At 46.0% G+C, this 21,091-nt stretch overlaps 1 protein-coding gene and 1 long non-coding RNA gene across 4 annotated transcripts in view; one reads left to right on the forward strand and one right to left on the reverse strand.

Annotated features, from left to right (window-relative positions):
- LOC143899996 (uncharacterized) overlaps nt 1–10,297 on the forward strand; it is a 168,860-nt gene extending 158,563 nt beyond the window's left edge. Inside the window, exons 5-7 of one of the 2 annotated variants that reach the window (XR_013257660.1) lie at nt 7,211–8,560; nt 9,189–9,463; nt 9,532–10,297. This is a non-coding gene — a long non-coding RNA (uncharacterized LOC143899996). The remainder of the gene's footprint in view (nt 1–7,210; nt 8,561–9,188; nt 9,464–9,531) is intronic. The other variant, XR_013257659.1, reaches the window with a different exon arrangement.
- Shg (DE-cadherin) overlaps nt 1–21,091 on the reverse strand; it is a 122,473-nt gene that overhangs the window by 31,031 nt on the left and 70,351 nt on the right. The window lies entirely within an intron of this gene.

Genomic DNA, 21,091 nt, shown 5'->3' on the forward strand with positions numbered 1-21,091 from the left:
ATTCTAGCAATCACTAAAATGTTTCAATTTTTAAGCTCCAATTATACAATCGATATCGACGGCGTGCAGTAATGATCTTTATGCAACACGTGCATGGAAAGTGCCCCATTACGCACGCTACGCGTGCGTGATAGACCACTTTCCAGGCACTTGCAACATAAAATAGGGAGTGTAAGTCGTGTGTAAAGACTCGCCTTCGGCTCGTGCGTAAACTCCGCACCCGGGAATTTTCATCTTACGACACTTGTTACATACAAATAACTATTATGAAGATGTTTACTCTGCACCGTTCCGAGAGAAAAGCAATCTCTCCACGTAGACATATTTTCGGAAAATAAACGAGACATCGCGTTTCACTGAGAAATTATGACATAATTTAAAATGATCGGTCACGCAATTAATGCTGCGGTAGGAAAATGCGGTAGCGAATTCGATGGATATGAAATAGCGAAATGTTAAATTTAGATCCTTGAGCTTAATCGATTTTCGATCAAGCGACAAAAGACTCGTTACAGTATGACACGCTGTTACATTAATAACGCCAGCAGAAGCGTCTATATAATACGCCGCAATCTCGCCTAAAGCGAAACTCTTCTCAACTTCAGTATATTTAGTCCCTTCTCATTCAATCACGGTATACAAATATAAATTTGAACCGGGCATAGAATGAACATGAAACGCTTAACGCTTATAATGTTGTAATCCAGAAACCGAACTAAGCCACGTCTGCATTCACTTCTGAATAAATGACAGACGACTTTCGTACTGTCAACTGATTTGTTAAAATGTGATAGCTAAAAAGTATTCCTAGTTGACCCATTTCCAAATAAGCCAATCTTTTCTGCCAATTTGCTCGATAATTCGTTAAATAATTCATTAAAAACTCAATAAATCTATTTTAGTTCGTTTAATTAGCATGAATACGACATTAAGGGAGTATTAATTTAGGTACGCTCGCGATATTAATAAAAATGCAGAGATAAAAAGTTTTCTTTACGTCCGTCGTGATGACATTTACCGCGCATGATAGACAAATAATACGATAGAAAATAACACTACCGTCGAGTTCGGGTTAGAGAAAGATAGCACGAACTTCCGGTGATTTCAAAACTCGTTTACTACACACCTGTCTTCTTTACGATGTGACGAGGGTACCGTTGATAATACTACAGATTTTAGCCTCGCGAGTCTCGACACAAATAAACGTTCTCGCGACTACGGACTGAAAAGAAGAAGCGAGCACGTAATTAGAGTATCCTGCTCGACGACGACGACGACGACGATGTATTATCTCGCGCCGAAGAAATAACGCTTCAAGTTGCTCCTCGATAAAGCATCGATACGGTATTGCGAGTATATTGAAGCGCGCATTGAAATTCGATAAAAGCCGCGCTACACAAGAATCAAACGGACGAAATAAATTAAGAATCTCCCAGATTAATCTACGTGTTTGTGTCGGAGACACACATGCCGAGAAAAGATTGTTGAGACGCCGAAAGTGAAATTGTTGACAATTAGCGAGCGTTTTGATGCCCGATTTGCGATGAATAATCGATCATCAATTGACGCGCGCGACGCGGAGTTATTCAAGATTTTTCTTACGACGTAAGAAAAATGGGACACTTGTTGCCAAGAAAAATAGCCGTTGGAAAAAGGACTGGCGAACGGGTCGCGACCGCACGATTATTTCGTACACGATTTTATTAGGAATTCTCCGTCTATCGATTTCTTGTGTGAAGACCACCGGAGGATGAAGTCCGTCGAGTTGCGTGTCATCACGAACGCCCCGGCTAAATTGCCGCCCTGTCCAACTTTGTGGCAGCTCTACGTCTGTTTTTTCTTCATCCGCGTCACGCGAGTGACTCCACACGCCTCGTCGCGAGATTACGCCGAGCAGCTGTGAAAAGTCAGTCCTTCGGCACCCGCCGATCCTTGGATTTCTCGCCCAAGCGACGTTACCTAGTGAATGATGTTCGCTTTAGCTGCAGTTACGGCTCGCTGATGTTCGGTTCGACAATATCGCGCTGATTGTCAGCCGTTAACGTTGAAATTCCCATGATAATCGTCTTTCGCATCGCCCGATTGAAAAGCAACCGAAGCGAGCGAGATCGATAGTACGTATCGGTTATTATTGCGGCAGATAATTTCGGCAGCATCAATAACCCAAGATATCGAGTTACTTGACGGTACGAAGGAATATCGATGAGAATGACCAAGAACGATTGAAAGCAGGATGTCGATGACACTCGTCATTTAAGAGCTGTCGAGAACAAATGAATCAGCTGGATGACGTGTCTGATGCTATCCTATATACACATTTATCTGAAATCTAAAATACTGCTCAGTCATTATTGTGGGTTAAAAATTTCTAGAGACAATGCGCTGTCGCGGATTTAAAATTGTTCAAAACTACTACTTTAATGGGCCCTGAGAAAAGTTTCGCGTCGGATATTAAACCGCTTTCGAGGGAAATCAAGACCGCTTTTCCGCGTCACGCAATCTGAAAATCGCCTCGAGTCGTAACAAAAAAAAAATTGATATCGATTTTGTCGCCGACGACTTGCGGTTTCGTGAAAATATCTACGGGCTGTCGCCGCTTACCGCGCGTTATACATTGCAGAAAGGGAATAAGAGGGAACTTATATACTCCGGGTGCGCATCGGTATTACTGGGCCAAACCTCATTTCCATGGATCGCGGCGAATCGAAACTCCGTCGAAACTCGCGGCGCACTTTGCGCCGCGGCTGCGTTATCTGATTTCGATATCGAAATTAATATCCCGCCGGCCGCGCGTGCGTCCACGAGTTTCGACGCGTTATATACGGCAACACGACGAAGAGTCAGCCGTTCGCGTGCGAAATACATGGAAAAACGTGTCTGCGGTACGAAATATAATCACGGGAAGAATCTATCGCGCTCGCTCTCGGCCCGCTGCGATACAAACATGTTTTACATACGAGCGTAATTCGTGAATTTGCATGCGCCGGCATTTGAATGTGTTGCATTTTTCATCGTATATATATATGCATCGAACTCGAGATTATTCATACGTGGAGCGATATAAATGTTGATTACGCAGTTTCTCCGGCACAGTACAGGCGATTAGGTTCCTCGGAATCGAAGAATGTTTATCCTCGAAGTGGATCACTCGCTAATTTAGCCTTCGCCGAACGGTGGCCGATCGATCGCGCGCTGCAGCGAAAAAAGCCGGCGAATGATTGTTCGCTTCTTCAATAGGACAAATCAGCGTTCGATGAGAAATCGTCTCGTAGTTTTTTTTTCTTTGCCTACAATATTTCTAGAAAAGATTCATCCACCCGCTCCCGCGATCGATCGTTCAGTTCTGCGCGCGTCGGCAAGTTTCACGCGGAAAATCTTTATGCAACCTTACTTATGCAGATTTCCGAAATATATACGATGCACGAGCGTGCACCAACTGCACAAAGCGGATGTCCGGCGCGCGGAAATCGACAATAAGATAGAGAGCGCGATACTTGGCGCGAGTGCGGAACGGTCCGCGCGAGGCACGATAAATATCCGTGCCTGCCCTTATCGATGCGGACTTATCCGAAGATATTTATTGTCTATTTCAAACGCGTCCCTATCCGGCCCGCTCGAACGAGAGGATAAGCAAACGCGCCGTCAAACAACGAGATAAGCCGTGTAGGTAGGTCGAGTGTCACGAGACCGTTCCGCTGACAAATAAGGTCGACCTTACACCGAGGAAATTTATGTGAGAGAAAGGGCGAGAGGTGGGATTTTCGGTGCACGCGCGAGCGCAAATAAGGGAAAAGCGCGACGGAGTAGAAAAGACGGGGGGACGGGGGGAAAAGCGCGACGTGGAAATGGAGTAGAAGCGTAACCGATGTGCTATAATGCGCGGAAGGACATCGGGAGCGCGTTCCGAACCGAAAGCGCATTTTACCTGTCGTAAACGCTGGCTTCGCAGTCACGTTCTCGCCTGCCACGTGGAAAGCGATGATCGATATTATATTCGGTATACGTGAATTTTGTATGCGAACGGGGAGAAAGCGCAGAATTGAAATATAAAAGTTTTCAAACTCCCGAAATAGTCGGCCGGAGCGGAGCAGTGAAATGACATTCCGATAACTGTACTAATTCGAGTCGGGGTCAAGGTCATTAATTTTGTTTTAATAAGAGTACGGATGAGTCCTTGTTCTCTTTGAGAAAGAATCGTTTTGATTTAGAACTCGAATTAACTGCGATGTCCGAATGGATTAACCCTTAAAAGCTACATTTCAAATCTCAACTACTTGAAGCTGCACTGTCCATGTATAAACCTTCTTGATCGAGTATAACTCTAGATCTAATCGACCAAATTAAAAAAAAAATTACATATGAAATAGGAGTAGAAAAACTGAAAAATATAATAGAATCAGAAAAATTGCCAATAATTAATATCAAATCGTCCAAAAACATCAATTTTTGAAGGTATGGACTATATATGGACCTAGTAGCTTTCGAAAGTTAATCATAAATACAAAATGCAAAATTATGAGAGATTACAATTACGAGGAAACTTCGGAAGCGTGTGTAACGTTGCATATAGAGTTTGGGATCCGTTAGTTGTATTTAATAACCTCGCAATAAGGAGGATAATTTCATTACGGTGCGTATCGATGACATACTCGATCGGACCTTGAACACGGCACAAGCGCCGTGGATTTTGTGGAACGTGCTCGCAATAAAGACAACGCGCGCGTCGCCGCCGGACCAAAAAAGCGGAAGCTATGCGGTGCGCGGGAAAGGGAAAACGGATTGCATCCTAGTTGCGACGCAATAGCGGGAAGCTCGCGGCGTTAATATCGCGCTTTATTGTGCATGCAGCCTTTCACGGCCGATGAGAAGCGCAAGAGTCTCTTTTGCGGCTCTCAGGTGCCTCTTCCTTGATGCGGCTACGTGTGTACCGAGCCGTCGGTGTGCCTACGTATGTGTGCGCGTCGATATCCGGCCGTGGCATCATATCCGGTTTTCGCGAGAGAGAAATTTTCTCTCTCTCTCTCTCTCTCTCTCTCTCTCTCTCTCTCTCTCTCCCCCCTCTCCCTCCTTCCCTCTTCCGAGTAAGCGCAACGGCTAAATTAAAATTAGATAAAAAAGAGAATCAAGTTTCACCCTGAGAGATAGTCGCGATGTTCATCGTGAGTTGTCCCGATCGATCTAGTCCGCGGCATGGGCACCGACAAGCGCCTTCCCCGCGGAAATAATGCACGATGAGTTGTGTCGTCGTACTTAATGTTGCTAACGGGCGCGGCCGCCGCGAATTTCGCGGCGACATACACCCGGCAAAAATGTGTCAGTCGCAGAGCAGAAACGCTCCGTCGTCGTACGTGGCGTGGATGTTTTGCGGCGATTTCGTTGACGTGGCCTGGTTCGGGAAGCGCCAGGGATACCCAGCGCCCATATCCTTGTGCAGCTTCCTCCATGACTGCGTAACGTGAATGTAATTCCTATTATCGGAAAGGAGCAGGAAAAGAGAAACGTGACTCTTGCATCGCTTCCCGCTCGCTATACAGCTCGCTATCATTGTATCCGTTGCATGTGCGCGACGGGGTATATATATACGTGAATACGCGCGTACGTGCGTACTTATACACCGTCAGAGAAAATATGAACTTCACGCCGTAGGTACGGCGAGTTCGTCTTCGAAAAGACGAAAAGTTACGGTGAAAGTTCAGCGCCGTAATTTGCGAGCAGCTCCAACGCATAAAGAATCAACGCGAAACTTAAGTTCGTATTATAACAAAACCTACGTATCTGTGTGTACAACTATTATGCCCGCAGACATTAAGATATGCTCGCAGGTGCCCTCGCCTTTGTCTAAATACTCTAAATATATTCCGTTTTCATTTTCGGCCCCATGAAGTACCTTACACTATCTACTAACGCACAATTAAGTCATTTTATGACCGGCGGAAATTCTTCGGTCTCATATATTTAAATAAATTATGTAAACTTTTTCGTTTGAATATCGCGAGTACTCTCGAGTTCAGTGGGAGAACATAAAGTTTCAGAAACTTCCAAAGTTGCACCAATCCTTTAAACATTGTTTGCTCCCGGGGCCCGCGCGTTCACGAGGTCCGCGAAAAGTTTTCCCCACAAGTAATTTGGGCTTGGACTTTAACGTATGCGCTCGCTTAAAAGAACGACGCGAAAATACACGAGTCACCGCTCGATACTTGGGCGAATAATAATCGTCCGCCTAACGGCGAATAATAAGATCGATCGTACCCGCCAAACCATTGTCTGACGGGCGAGCGAGCCGCGCCGGGCCACGTCGGAATGGGGAATAAGTAGTTTGATGGTCCACGAGATTTCTGAGAAGCGGAGTTAGGATTGAATCGGATCGGGCACTCCCGTGAAATCGCAGAAATGGCGAATCCACCTCTACCACCAAGTTAAATTTAGAACTCAATTGCGGTCGTTCGCGACCATTCGTTAACCCCGCCATTATACTCCGCTGTCCGTTCTCCTTTCTCTCTCTCTTTCTCGCTCTCTCTTTCATCCCTGTGTGTGCGCGCCTCCCTCAACCAACCCGTACCAACCACCTTTAACTAATGGGCGCGACCATGGCACTACCCGTCCAGTTAGGTACGTTCTTTTATATCCACTCGTCAATCAGAGACACAACACTCGGAGACGTTTTCTTCCTCGGTACTTTTCCGTAAGAAAGCTCGTAATCGTAAAAACCGACATTTCGACCGCAAATCCCCGTCCGCTCTTTTATAATTTTTTTTTCGCCGTCCGTGACGCCGCGGCGTTTATATTTTTCGGTAAATCCGCGCGCGTCATTACCGGTTCCCACGCCGCCGTCATCGACCTTATTCGCGATCCGTTTGATTTCATGGGCCGTTAAGTCTCGATTATACCGCCGCTTTCCGGATGATTCTACCGCGCGTTAACAAAGTAAGATACGTTGAGAACGGAAGTATATGATGGGAAAGTAGACAGGTGGAAAGAATGTATTCAGATAAAAAAAATCCTTAAAACCTTTCGAAAATAAATTCACAATCATATATTTGTTTGTTTCGGACAAAAATGACATAAAGTTTCGACAGTTTATGTTTAATCCGCAGAAAATGATTATGAAAGCAAATGTACATAGAATTACGGTAGTGCTTGAGTTGAGTGGCATTAAAATTCTCGAATTGAAAAGAAACTGGAAATTTTTGATTGGAACCTTGTTTTACAGAGGGCGGAGGCGCGAAAGTAGAAGTGCAAACTCGAAGAGATCAGCAAGGGAGGTTCGCGTGCCGTGGCTCTTCATCCCCGGATTTATGGAATCGACCCTGAGATGGAGGCTAAAATAAAATTCCGCGGCAAGCGTCGAATATACAGCTTTAACTTGGCCTTGAGGAATCGCATAGGGGGTCAGGTGCGACGCGGTATAATCGAGACTCTTGCTTTGATACAATCTTCCTAGATAACACCGGCTGTGAATAGAAAGCGTACAAACCGGAGACATACCTGAGCATGACGAGAAAGGGGAGATGATTGTACACCTCGCGATAAAAGAAACCTAGACGTGCTGCGAACAGGGCGAACATATGTATAGAGAAATTACGAAAACTACAATCGGAAGCAGAATTGTAGACACCGTTCGACGGATTTCGCGTTACAAAGCTTGTTAGCGCGGACAAGCACGATTCGTAACGGCAAAGACAAATACATAACGAAGCGCAATCAAGCATAATAATAAAGAGAAAGATGCGAATACGAGAATATCTCACAAAGCGTACGGAAGAATGAAAGCATCGATTGTTGTACGCGCATTAACAGAGTGTATCTGATATTTATTAAAAAGGGAAAGAAATTATTCCGGGCATTATTAATCCCGCAGAGCGATTCTGCGAAAGTGGAGCGGCTAAAATTTTTATTCCGCAACATTGCGACGATTTCAATCAAGCGCAGCGAAAAACAAAAAAAAATAAACAGGAACGGCACGAAGTTGCGGTGAAAACGGAGCGGCCACGTCTGCCGGCTAGAAAATATTTTTTCTGACAGTTGAATTCCACTCGCGACCGATACCGTCCCATCCTTTCGATCCGCTTCTGACGATAGGATTCGTGAATTCTCCAACGTAATCGTTAATCGCGAAGTTCGCTATCTCCCCAACAACGAAAGTTATCCCGCGTTTGGCGGTCCGAGTTGCGGAAGTAGAAAGTACCGAGGGGACGAGAACCGTTGTCACGGAGCCAAAATACCCATCGCCGAAACTGGGCTAAACTTTTTTCCGTCTCTTCCAGTCGGCACCGGGGGCTAGTTAGGAATATCCCGGGGCGCGTGTACGTGTCGAATCCAAACGATAACATAATGCGATTCGCGAAATAGGGAGGCGCGGCCGTAAATTTCGGGCCCGTTCGAGCGGTTACAGCCGGCGCGATAACACAGCCGCCGAATAGGTACCTCTTGCAAATGAAAGAATGATGCATCCCGCGGGACGATGAAGAAAAGTTACGTCGGATATATCAAAAAGCCGGTACAAGGAAAAACGGGCGTAACGTCTCCCGATACGAGATGCAATTAACCGCGGCGCGAGGAGGTGAGTAATTAAGTAATATAATATTTCCGTCTACACATATGCTTGCGGCTTTACTGAAAAATACAGATAAAACACGATAAAAAGAAGAGGAGAATTATACTCGCATGTTTTTCACATCGTGCATATGGCAATTTAACTCTTAATTTTTACGTACGGCCAGTATTGTAAGTTCCATGAGAATTAATCAGACCGAAATTATTCTATATATTATGCGATAATTACACGATTCAGTGTTAGTCATGGTGCGATTAACCTACCGTTGTGCGAACTGTTACCGTAGGATATCAAAAATGTAGAAAATGTATTTTACTCTAATACCTTTCTTTGTATCTTCATTATCCTCAATATTACGGCAGAATGAATAAAAACGTGTCGACTGCATTTTAATAACTTTATAACTCGAAAGCGTTTTTAATACATTACGTATAGCATTAACAAATGCATTTCAAGATAATCAGACGCGAGTGATAAATATTTTCTCCGATGCAAAATACTTTTAAAACGAATGGACGTGCAGGGAAGGTAGCGGGAAAAATATATACTGTAAAATAATTCGTTGGTAATAGAAAGCACATTATTTGTAACAATAAAGATATTAAACAGCACTTTATCCATCACAATGTTACAGGGCTACGGATTTCGCCTAAGTCGCACGCGTGCCTGCAACGCTTCGAGAAAGGAGCCGCGTTAAAAGAATTCGACGAGAGACGCGTAAAAATAGAGAAAGCTACGAGACACCGACGGAGGAGAAAATAAAATCGTCGCCACGATTCGACGAAGAAGGAGGGGTATTACTCCGTTATAGATTGCATCACAAACTGGCGTTAAGATGCCCTCTCTCTTTCTCTCTCTCTCCCCCTTCCTGTCTCAATTTTACTGCGGTCAGCCGCCTCGGGATATTTCGTGGGTATAAAAATCATAAACGCGACGCAGTAATAAACGTAGCTTTACCACCCAGGGGGTTTTTACAGGCGGCGCAGAGCTGTACAGCTTCATGATTCTACGAATCATCCATCGTCCGTGTTTGGCAACGTATACACGGCGCTTCGATGCACCTGCCCGTATGAAGATATTTATGAATACCTAACACGGCGGACTAAGGCGCGCTTAAGGCGGAAGTAGAGCCGGCGGATGGAGAATATTTCCTTGTTACCGCAAGGTATTTAAATAACTCGGTGAATTTGGAACGCTAGTTGAAATGACGACACAGAACAAGGAAAAGGTAAAATATAATTGGATGTATATAATTAGATAAGTTGAACACTCTAATTAATGAGGTACGAACGAACCGCATGTGTGCGATACAATAATCGTGTACACTTTTATCTAGATCTTATTTTTTTTGTAATATTTCCCAGATATAATCTTCCGAATTATCTCTGTTCCGATCTCTTCTTCAGTCAACTGCTGTTTATGAACTAAATAAAATTGTCTCTTTTCTTATACAATATTCGAGAAAAAAGTAGAAAAAAAGAAAACCAAACAACGATATCGCACGGATATCTGTTCTTATTTGCGATTCGTATTGACCCAATTTTATTGATCAAAAATATAATCACAAATATAATATATATCGATTCATTTAATTAAACATGTAAATTTATTTAATCAATTACACAGATATGTAAAATCATTTAATTAGTTATCACTTTATTTAAAAGTTAACCAATTCACTATTAATCCGCAAATACTTAATTCGCAAATATTTATGTAACGCACGACAAAATAAAAGACGAATAAAACTGTGTAAAACGTTGCATTTTTTCTTTCGCAGAAATGCCAGAAAAAAAATTACTAATATACCCATGCAATTTTTATTGTTAGTCGCGTTTGACGCGAAGAAATTTAACCAACAGGTCACTTTCATCGGGATTTGATGTATACATTCGCCCCCACGGCGAGTCTATTTCAAGAGACGGCGAGAGTCCCCAGAAGGAAGCCACTCGATTTATTTTTAATTCGAACGCGGGCGGGATACCTGCATCTGCTCGTACCTCGTAAACCCGCAGACCCTCGTACATCGCGTATCCGCGCTTAGGAGATTTACGCCCGACGTTAAAAGGGACCATAACCCTGGCGATATCGTCCGTCGGATAATTACCAGAAAACGTCTATAAATCGCGCCGTGATGCGCGGTTTATTAAGCGCGTAATAATACGCCCGACTCTCGCCGTTGTTGTAATCCGATGGTCTCGTCGTCGATCTCGCCGGGGCCGAGAGAGCGATTAAATAACTTTGCCTATCAGCGGAAGACGGCGTAGCGGCGAGTAAGCTAATTCGATGCGTATACGTATATGTATCTATACGACGTCGTACGGTCGCGGCGAGTTCGCGATAGCCCGCGATTTAATCCATCAATTACGCGACTGCAGATGTATTTAAGATCTTCCGGCGCTCTCTCACTCACACAGCTGCATTTCTCGGATTACTTTCAAGGAACGTCTCATCCGGCGGAAGTAGTCGTTGTACAAAAGAACTCTCGCCGAGGATTAAGCAGCGGCAGCTCGATTCCCGCTCACCTTCTTTTCTCTCCTCATCGGCGTTCACCCCTCCTTTCTTTTTCTCTCTGTCGGAAAGAACGAAAAGAAAACGTCCGGCTAATTTTTCTCAATCTTTGCGCGCATGTTCTCCCCAATCGCCTTCCTTCTTGTACCTCGGCGCTACGACAACGCCCTTATGAAATGACCGGGAAACCGGAAATTAGTCCCATTCGCCGAACAAACGAACCCCACGCACGAAAGTGCGTGCTCAAGCAGCGGCCGGCACGTGGCGAAAGATTGCAATTTGTAGGACGACGTGGAAGAAAATTAAGGTTGGCAAATTGGACCGCCCTACCGCCCGCAATCGGAATCGACGACCGTGCGATTGATCCTCGATGCGAGCGAAGCGAGCCCGCACCGTATCCTAACGAAACGCGGAGAACTTTAACCGCTGATAACTCCGTACGTGTGTTCCTGACAGTCACGAAGTCCCCGGGTCGCTTGCCGGCTCGCCGGGAACATTGTTCTTACCGCAGTGCCATCCGCGCGTCCGATTATTTATCGCCGTGGCCCGCGAGAACGTAATTTATCGTCCCTCGTGCTCGCGAGGGAAACGCTAAAGTGCGGCGACGACCGGCGCGGACAATAACTTCGGCCCGATCGATTCGAGGCGAGGCGAGGACTCGGCCGCGAGCCGAGAGAATTAAGAGCGAAACGCGGATATAAGAGGCGAGAATGATTTTCGGAGGGCGATGAGCTACGAGTCCTTCGTTTCAACAGACGCGCAGCCACCACCGACGAAATCCCCCTCGAGCCCCGACGGGGAAACACCGTAAGTAACGGGATGACTTCCCGGCCGATCATTTATTCAGCCAAACGACCGTCCCGAGAGCGCAGGAACGAGACGAGAGTGACTGTAGTTTCCTCAGGGGAACCAAAATTCCCGAAGTCACGCGCTCTCGTCGAGAAGGAGGGGTTCACCCAGAGGGTGTGGAAGAGATACGACAAGGGCGACGCGACGCCGACGGCCCGGGTTGTACGCGCGCGCGGAGCCCGTCTTGCCCAGAAAAAATGTTTCTCGTCGAAGTCTCTAACGCCGTCACGAATGGTGAATTTACGATCCCCAAATTGTCCTCGCGAGTCGTCCGAATTTCCACGTAAATCAGACGGCTATGCGTTTTCAACGCTCATGAATTATTTAATAAGCGAAGAGCTCGGTATAGGTTGGCAATTAGCGTGAGATCGCGTAGATATAATTTCTACCTCAAACGACTGTACATTATTTTCAAAAAAGTGTTATCGTATTGCGCTCTGAGTAAATGGATTTTAAACGACGCGAGCGGCGAAAGCTGTACTGATAGTGCGATTCATTCTTTTGGCATTAACGAATAAATTTTAATAATAAACGTGCATATGCGCCAATTGATCCACATAGTATATTATTATACGGTTTTGTAATTAACAGTTTTACTAAATATTGATGCTTGGAAATCGGATCTATATATATTAAACACAAGTCATAAAATGTATTGTTAAGCGATGCAATGCTTGACTTATAAAAAGAACTCTTTTTAGTACTTAAAATATAATTAGTCAACTTTATATAGGAATAAATATTCTAATAAGTTTAGCAACGCTCGACCTTTTCTTTGTTATTTTATCGTTACTGCGAGTTCCAAAGTAGATTTTAGTGAATTATAAGTTTCATAAAAGACATAAAAGACAGCGATAGGAATTCACTCCCGATCTTTTTTTTTTCGGAACGGCAAAAGTTAATTGAGCGGAGAATGCGGGGATTGCTGGATGAATCCGTGAGCCGCTTTGACGCGCCAGAAATCGACTGGCATAAAAATTGTTCATAAAATCAACAGGAGGTATGCGAATGATAGCTGCTAAGATACAAACAGTCCACGGCAACTTTATACTTCCTGTTTTTCAGTAGAGAAAGAAAAGCAAAAACGGGTTTTCTTTTTCTTCAAAGAATAATTCTTATTTAAATCAAAATTTCAAACACGCGCAGTTTTTTTAAATCACGCGTTAAATGTTAAATCTTATACTTATTTTAAATCGCCGAGTTACATAGGTTACTTCGCTCGGTTTAACGTTTACATCCATTTTAATTAACAATTACATTTTGTTTCACACTTCGTAAAACAGGAAGGTAAATGTACCAATGCCTATACACATGCCTGTACCTATGTCTAGATATTTCTATCATTTTAGTCCTTAAATAAGTTATAACGTGAATTAAAATCAAAGAATCAAAGATAAAAATATCTTTCTTGTATTATACTTTTATCTTTGATTTTTAATTCGCGTTAAACTTATTTAAAAACCAAAATAATAAAGGTGTGCAGACATAGGTCTTAAGTGTCCCGGAATTGGTGCATTTACCTTATAGAAGCATACCGTATATAGAAGTGGCATGCAATACGAATGAAGGACGTATTATTAAGCTTCTATTTACGATACTGAGAATGACGTACGATTCTGACCACGCGGCGCACGCTAGCGATACATTCGCGCGGGTATCAAACCTTTCTTCCGGACCACCCCCCGGTTCGGCCAAAAAGTGGGATAAGCCGAGCTTGAATAATTCAGCATGATAAAGCATATCGATTATCCTCGTTTTGGCCGACGCCGCGGCCGAATATTCGGAGCAAGGAAACTCACGGCTTATGATATTTTCATTGGAGAAGGAGGCGGGGAAGGATCCATATCCCCGAAATCGATGCTTTTCTGACAGTCGAGAAATACCGCTGGGAATCGGGGAGAATCACGACGCGCCCGGCACGAACTACTGGCAGCCGACTACCGTAGGATTTGTCTTCATTTATCATTAGTCTGATGTCGGCAGATGAGCGATCAACAATCTTTTTTTTGCCATCCGTATATATTAATGAACGATGAATTATCCAGTATGTTATTGCTTTCTTACTCAAAACAACATTTTTCTTATCAGTCTGCTCAAATTAAAATTGTTTATTTAATAATGCAGGTCATCACTGTCTCCATTAAATACGCCGGATTAGTTAATCATCATCGTCTATTTTACGATATGACTCGGTAGAGAGTGATGTCGACAATGAAACTTTTCGCTCGAACACGATCGTCGCGGGAATGATTCTATTGGCAATTAAAATTCATACTTACGGCGGTGTTGTTTCAACATAACGCGTGTTGGTAAGACCATAATTAAATTTCATATAACCACATTTTCCCCTTATCCGTTTTATTACACACGCGGAAGCCGCAAAAGAGAACACACCGACGGTTTACCTCGCTTTTTTCTCGTTGCAGCGTACAGAAAGGAAGACCCCGAGCGCTTGATCGCGATTTCGCTCCACGTCTATGTCGGGCGAACACAAAAGTACGCGCGACCCCGCGATGGCGTTCGTTTTCCGATATTCTTCCGCCTTCTGCTCGTATTGTTCGATCCCCGCCCGATCGTATCGAGCGGCTTCCGTCCGAAGACCAAACACTACTCTCCATAGTCTCGACGCGAGTCGCGCTATAAAGATTACGTTCGGCACACGGCGTTTTTATCACCGGATACCGCGCGCGAAAATACGAGCCTCCGATCGAATCCGCGACGTTAGTTTCGAGCTCGCGTTTTACGCCGGCTGCGGATAAAGGAACCCCTCCACGAGCGCGGCTTCTATATTCGCGTTCAGCTTGAATAATTTTATAAGAGTCTCGTTATATCGGGAGAAGAGGGACGAAATCTCGGTCGTTTTCTCGCGCGACGCTGACCGATACATATACGTGGCGTATTGAAGGCCGAACGTGTTATATTCGAATATGTACGAGTGCGAAAACGTATCAAGATCGATCCCGTATCTAGTCTGTCAGAGCGATCAATATTTCACGGCGCAAACAAAGAGGTCTTTTGTATTCAACGCTCTCGCGGAGACGCTCGCGATAAATAATCTAATAATAACTTACTATGGGCAAGTGATGTCGCCTCCTTCTCCTCCTCCTCCTCCACGGAATTCATAATTGAACGAGGCAATTTTCGCGGGCGAACAAAGCGGCGAATCATTTTAATATGCTTTAAGCCTTAACCTTGAGCCTGATTAAAAATAGACTTTGCAAACGGGACTGAAAGGGACCTCCCGACTTCTGTGCCATTAGCGAAGACGCGAAGTAGTATTATCCCGACCGCGCACCTATTACTTGCGCGCGCCGCATTCGACGGGTCTTAAGGACGAAGAAACTTCCACCGTCCATGTTCGTTCGCAAGCTGGCAACGGACTTTACGTCCGGACTCACTGCCGAGGGATTACGAGTCGAATTAAGCTCAGAGAATAAGAGGCTTAGGTTTCTTCGTTCCTTTAGCCATCCCCTCCGAACAGCCTTTTCGACGAACGAAAACGCGTATGGTATTCAAAGTGTTGTGTGCGCGTCGTAACACTTGCTCGCTACCCAGGGAGAGATTTCGTCGTGGAAAATTCGACGCGTCCTCTATCGCAACACTTTGACCGTGTATCACCGGGGGAAAAAGAATATCATCCCTCCTCTGTGGCGTCGTCCCGGTTTCCGGTTCAAAGCGGCCGGTGTCCTGTGTTTTTGGAGCGAGCCGCGCGGCAGACCGGATTTCTAGTTACCGAGTAATTGAAAACCATCTTTTATGCGCGGCACGTCCAATGTTTCGATAATTACGGCAAGCTTTTTTTCGCGCCCTCCCGGCGCACAAACGAAATCCCGCAGCTGAAAGCTGCGTGTCGCAGCCGCGTCGCGCCGCAAAAGGAGCCTTTTAATTGTCACCGGCAGCTGACTTCTCTTTTATACATAGCTAAAACTATCGGGCCGAGGCTCGCAATGGGGAGGACTTAACGACCCATTGGAGCTTTGCAGCTATAACGAAAGAAGATTACGAGAGCCACCCTCGAGCTTCTCCCACCCCCCCCTTCCCCGGGTACTTTCGTGTAAGAACCGTTTCGAGATTTGTGATGACGAAAGAACCGAACGTCGCACACATACACCGTGGAAAGGGTTGGCAGAGGTGCGATGTCGGAAGAAGGCGAAAGAAATTTCCATTTTATTTCGTGCGCGCGTTATTCTCCCAGCGTTGTCCAATGCGAGGACGAAGGGGGCCGGCACGCGAAGCTCATTCGTGCCGTCATAAAAGCGCATTTTAATCGCGATACCACGGCCGAGTTCTCGTTCGGCGGCGTGCGGGCGTAGGTAAAACACGTGGACGATGCCCGCGTTCTGAAATCACGCGGCAGGACGTGCCAGGAGCTCCCGGAAGTTTCGGGAAACAATGATATACGATTGTATCTATGCGGCCCCTCGCTCGTTCCGTCCTCACGGCATTTATACCGTCGGCCTACGTAACCGTATCTGCAGGCCCGGGACAAATCTACCGGGCGACTCGTAAACCGACGTCCTATCCAGCTGGAAATCTCGCCCTTGCGCTTCGCTCATCCGCGAAATTACGGTGCGAGATCCTTCAGTCGGTGCACAACGTCCCTCATGCGCCCCATTCCGGATTGATATGCCGGATCCGCGAGCCGGCAGATTGAACGCAATAACGTAACTGGGTCTCGACCGGTCTCGACTACCTCGCACAAAGCGAGAGCGGGATGATAATGAAGTGAAGGATGGAGAGAAATGCACACGGGTGGCGAAAGCTCTCGCTTTAAAAATTACACGCGCAACTTTACGTGGAAACTTTTATCCCGAGCGAAACTTCGTATAGTCCTCTCATATTATGAGCCACCGGCGATTCGAGACGAATCATCTCAAATATATGACGAAAATCTCAAAGCAAAATTCGCAAATATCTCCCGTGAACGTTTTAAAAATATATCTTTTCTCTTACGACACTTTACGCGTTATTATTTCGCAGTGCGCCATTTTCTTAATATATACGGACGTAGAAAACGGTTTTCAATAAGATTTTTTTTTAATGTTTCAGAAACACGTGTGAGAAAACATTTTCTTGATATTCTTGATATTTTCAAGATTCTATTAGAGAATATCTGGTTTTTAGCCAATTCGAGTCTTTACGGGCGAAAACGAGGGCTCGCTGTTGATGGAACTCCATTCCAGAGACCACCCCGTGTACAACCGCAGCGTATCGACTGCGAGCGCCGCATATAATCGTTACAAATACGTAGGCGCTTGGTACATCCCACTTACGAACCGCGCGCGGATCGACCGTGCGCGGCTATAGTCGCGAGGCTAATTGTAAGTTCTGCGGGTAGTAATTGAAATTCTCAAGTTGCGCTGTATTCCTCGCGCGCGCGCGAGCGAACGGCTATCTCCGCCGAAGAACAGCCGCGCGGAATAATTAATAACTCGCCGAGTAGTCGCTCAGAAAATTGTTACACGAGTCCAGCGGCGTATACCCACAATAATGTCGAACGACGTCGCGGTGGGCATTAACGTTGCAAATGCGCGAAATAAGTGCCGTAATATTTACGTTCCGCAAATAGCGCGGAGCGGAAGTATTATACGGACGATCGATGCGGCGGTGATCTAAATAAAATAGAAAACGCATCGAGATGCACGCGTTTGCGTATCGATCGGTCGTATCTACTCTCGCGCCAGTCATAAACGGACTCTCGCGTCGCGTCGCCCCTCGAGACGCCACGCTCTCAAAAATCGAAAGTTCCGCCATCAATTCTATTTACGTCCGTTTTCTATCTTATCTTCGCCGCGCCGCGCTTCGTGTCAATGATCGTTACGGATGCGCCTCTTAAGTACTCGCGTAGCGTGACGCGACTCCCATTTATCACGCGCGCCCGATGAGGATGCAATTTTCGATGAGCGGTATACGAATCGGCGACGATCGATGCCACGCGAGAACGCGCGTCGTTTCGATCGCGAGGGACGCGAGAAGCGAGAGACGACTACGGAGAAAATGCGGGCAGTTGACGTCTTAACGAAGTTGAATGCGCGGTCACATTCCGCCTGCCCTGTCTCTTTTAACTCGCTCGATCAGCTTTATCGGACGGCGAGACGCGACGCCCTCGGCGCGATGTCGCGCGAGACTGTCGTATTGTTTTGCGAGCGGCCCGGCGGCTCGTTAAACGCAGATCTCGCTCGAAATTGCGGTTAATTGAGAGCGGGTCGGCTCGAGAAAACAGCACGAAATTGAGAGAAAGTGGAAAATAACGATGCGCGGCGGCTTAAGTCGCTCTTACTTACAAGCGTCCCACGCCGTTCAATATACCACGGTTGCTCTAATTAAAACGTCGATGTCGTTTTATTGTCGGGAGAATTAACGCGTTAAACTTTAATCGCTTTCCGCGCTTCTTCCACACGGACACGGCCGAGGACACGGCTCGATTTATCGCGACGGATGTTGTCTTCATTGATAAGTCCTCGCCCGCGGCCGATTGTCCATTATGTCGCGGGTATACAAAGGGAGCGTCGTCGCCTTGTGACCGGTATAATGATCACGGGCGAATTGACGTTAAAAGTTCGATAAATAGTGCCGCGGGCGACACACGCGCGACGGGCGGCGGATGGTAAAATCGCTTTTATATAAAATAAAAGTCGTATATAGGCTACACGAACGGAAACGAGAGAATTTTTCGCGAGCGAGCGTAAGACGTAATTTTGTTGCGGCGATAAAAGAGAAAAGGGTAATGGCTCGTAACAAAGCTCCTCGATAAAGCCCCATAGCGATCAATTCCTTTTGTATTCCCCCCCGGCATTCGGATCGGGATCAATTCCGAACTGTGTAATGAATACAGCATTTTCATCAATATTTTATGAATGGTTACCGCGTGTCGCGCCATTTCCACCCGCCGTACTTATTGTGACGGCTGTAACGAGCTTATTTACATGCCCGCGATTTATTACCGTACAATGTTATCGAATGTCCATGCCATTAAGAGTGATCGGATTATACTGTTAATCAGAACTTCAATTGGTGTCTCGATACCCCTCATCGCGTACGATATGCGTTACCGAAACATTACAACTAACGCGAAATGGAAATAAACAGTGCGAGCTCTTGAAAACACGAACGTACGCAATTTGCTCTTTAAAACGAAGAGATAACGGTAAAATATGTAACGTTCGTAACGAGATTAAATAACTTGCGCAATCATCGTGGATTCCTTTTGTGCTTTGTCGCGCTTGACTATATCGCCCCACTCGTGCGAGTCGCTGTACGATAGAGAGGCGAGTGCACAAAAAAAAAGAAGGCAAAAGCTATTACAGAGACCAGCAATTTTTATCCAGACTATACAAATTGAAGAGCGCATAGCTTACGCTTAGAGAATCGTCGATGCAATTTACCAGAGATATACAACGGCATATTTAAGCGCCGATACCCGACACGATAATTATTCTATAGACAGAGCGAAACGCATTCAACTCTTTACGGTTCCACAAGGAACGGAAATTCCAGGTGGATCGTAATTATTATCAATTTCTGTTACGCCCGTGCGCGACGTAACTTCCGAGTACGCTGCAATCGCGTCTCTCTTACCTCGGGGATTAAAAAGTCCCGAGCGATGTTATTCGCGCTCGCCACAAAACCAACCAGGATCGATCAGAAACGAATCGCGTTACCATACTCCGCCGCCCGTGCAATGAAAATGCGATCGGGGAAAAAAGAAAGAGAGAGAGAGAGTGAACTATTTTCAATCTTTGCCCCGACGGGCTTCGGCCGAAAAGCCACAAAGCGCGATCGGATTAATAGGCGTCGAAATAGGCGTGTAATCGTTGTGTTCTTTCATGCTCAAATGCGTGCCGGGTGCCGCGCCGTGTGCTGTTTCATCACGTCAGTCGCGCGCATCTGAACCACCCGAAACACGCTTTCACCCCGTGGGCTCGCCTCGCCTCGCCCGCCACCACCTCCCGCGATCGGGCATGGTATATCGTGTTATTTCGCGGGTTGCACGTTGCCCGCAAAGAGGCCTCCGATGGTTTGGTCGATGGTCAATGGTGGCGTTCAACGATGACCGACGGCGATGTGGTAGGTCCGGTAATCCCGGAGGTAGTAGTCAAAGTACAAAAGGTAACCCCCGAATGATAGGGCCGCCAGCTAGGCTGCGGAAAGAGAGAGATAGAGAACGAACGAACTTATAATTACAGGCCGCCGTTAGCACGCTGCTCTATACTTTCCCGACCACGCGCGAAGAGGGAGCGGTTTCCCCAACCTAGGAAAAGGTACATGAATCGGATACACGAGATATACCAGGAGCCGGAAGGGAAAGAGAGATTGTATACAGGGCTGATAAGTCTCTCGGTATACCACCGATAAGATTTTCCCATCGAAACGTAAACGATACGTATATCGAATATGTAGGATCGAGGCGAGGCAATCGGTGGGATCGGCTCGAATGTCGTTTCTGTCACCTTCGATCACGTTCGAGATGTCGACGTTGTTATCTCTAACGCACACACGGGGGAGAACGAGAGTTAATTGACAAACCACGTCAGCGGTAAACGATCTCTCGGTTCGCTCGTCCGAGATATATATATATATATATATTCATTCGAGGGAGAAATTTTCATCGCGCGTAACGTACCGACAGAAATCTAATATGGAAATACATATATTTGACGCAATTGTATCAAACCTGCAGGCGCAACAAATGTACGCGAACAAAGAGCATTCCGGTAGATGTACGGGCGCGCTGGGTAAGTTACGTTAATCGATTCGTAAGCAACGGCGCTTTGCCAGTCGAGCTTGGTTATGTGTGTGCTCGCGCGTTGCGGAAATTCTAGGGCAGCCACGCTTTTGCACGCGCGCGCTCGTTTGACGATTCGGACGCGTGTTGGTGCATCCATCGATGTGTGCGTGTGCACATATATACACGCGTGCGCACACATTTACGCGACTGACTTATAACGCGGCGCGCCGGATGAGAGGGAAACGCTAGCCGAACGAGCGCGATGGCGGGTGTAGGGTGTATAGTGCACGAACGAACGGACCGTGGGAGAGTATTCGTGCTTTTCGTGCTCAAGTTTCATCAGGACGCATCCCTCTCAAAGAAACACTCACTTTTCTATTCTAATATTTAGCACCGTTCGCCGCATTTCTGGCCGCGCGTGTCTACACGTGCGCCTCTAACTCAAACTG

This window comes from Temnothorax americanus, unplaced genomic scaffold (assembly GCF_048541705.1).
Source record: "Temnothorax americanus isolate GAGA-0224 unplaced genomic scaffold, ASM4854170v1 Scaffold29, whole genome shotgun sequence".
Classification (NCBI taxonomy): Eukaryota; Metazoa; Arthropoda; class Insecta; order Hymenoptera; family Formicidae; genus Temnothorax; species Temnothorax americanus.